The following is a 1,856-nucleotide window of genomic DNA, read 5'->3' as shown; positions in this document are numbered from 1 at the left end:
ATTGAATGAATGAACCTAGGTCCTCTGACCCACAGGCCCCTGCTCTTTCCACTAGGTCACACTGCATCTCAGCTGAACTTGTGAACTTGGTTCCACCCTTCTCAGCACTCTTTTACTTCTGTTTACTCCATTATTTATTTTGACCTCTCCAGCTGTATTTTTTTTTTTGTCACCCCATTTGAGTGTGTGCTCCTTGTGGGCAGGGAGAATGCTATTTTATTATTTTTACTTCCCAAGCGCCCAGAATAGCACAGAGCACCAAATTAGCACTTAATAAACATGACTGTACTTCCCAAGCGCTTAGTACAGTGCTCTGCACACAGTAAGCACTCAATAAATATGATTGATTGATTGATTGATTGACTGCTCCTGTTCAGGGCAGGGTCATCTCCCAGGGGAGAAGACTTTCTGATCTTGGCCAACCCTGCTCCCCCTGCTTTTTTTCTTTAAATGTTTCTGTTAAGCCCTTCTCTATGACAATCACTGTACTAAGCGCTGGGGCACATACAAAATCAACAGGTTGGACAGAGTCCCTGTCCCACATGGGGCTCACAGTCTAAATTCCCATTTTACAGATGAAGGAACAGAGGCACAAAGAAGCTAAGTGATTTACCCAAGGTCAAACGGCAGACAAGTGGCAGGTTAGAACCCGTAGAAGCAGCGTAGCCTAATGGAAAGAGCATGGGCCTGTAGGGACCGTCTCTATATGTTGCCAAATTGTATTTCCCAAGTGCTTAGTACAGTGCTCTGCACCCAGTAAGTGCTCAATAAATACGATTGAATGAATAAATGAATGAATCAGATAATCTGGGTTCTAATTCTGCCTCTGACACTTGTCTGCTGCATGACCTCAGGCAAACCACTTCACTTCTCTGTGCCTCAGTTTCCTTACATGCAAAATGAGGATTCAATATCTGTTCCTCCAAACTGTGAGCTCACTGGGGGCAGGGAATGTCTACCAACTCTGTTTTATTATACTCTTCCAAGCACTTAGTACAGTGCTCTGCACATAGCAAATGCTCAATAAATAATAATGATGGCATTTGTTAAGCACTTACTATGTGCCAAGCACTGTTCTAAGCACTGTGATAGATCGACTGATTGATCAATTGATTGATTCCCTGTGCCTCAGTTATTTCATCTGTAAAATAATAATAATTATGGTATTTGTTGCAAACCAGGCATTGTTCTAAACACTGGGGTATATACAAGATAAGTAGGTTAGACAAAGTCCCTGACCCACAGTCTTAACCCCCATTTTACAGATGAGGGTACTGAGGCACAGAGAAGTTAATTAATTTACCCCAGGTCACAGAGCAGACAAGTGTCAGATGTTAGGATTAGAACCCATGACCTTCGGACTGTCAGGCCTATTCTCTTTCCACTAGGCCATGCCGCTTCTCGATTAAGACTGGAGATTAAGACTCTGAGCCCCAGATGGCACATGGACTGGGTCCAACCTGATTATTTTAGTACCGTGCCCTGACACATAATAAGCACTGAACAAATACCATTTTTTCAAAAAAGGTCCTCTGATTCTCAGGCCCATGTTCTCTCCACTAGGCTATGCTGCTTCCCTTCCCCAGGAGAGGCTCCCTGCCTGCTTGCAAGGATCCACCCTGCCCCCTCCCCAGCTCAGCACACATGCATGCACACACAAACACACAAACACACACACACACCCCTACACCCGGTGCCCCATACCAAGCCGGCTCCCCACCCACCACCCAAAGCTCTGTCCCTGGGCTGGCTGGCTGCCCAGTGGGACAATAATGGCCTGGGGCTAAGGAACAGGGCCTAAGGGCTGGGATTCAGGGCCTCTGCCACTTTGTATTGTGTGTGTAGTGTGTGTGTGT

This window comes from Tachyglossus aculeatus, chromosome 3 (assembly GCF_015852505.1).
Source record: "Tachyglossus aculeatus isolate mTacAcu1 chromosome 3, mTacAcu1.pri, whole genome shotgun sequence".
Lineage (NCBI taxonomy): Eukaryota > Metazoa > Chordata > Mammalia > Monotremata > Tachyglossidae > Tachyglossus > Tachyglossus aculeatus.
Note: the sequence above shows the minus strand (reverse complement) of the source record.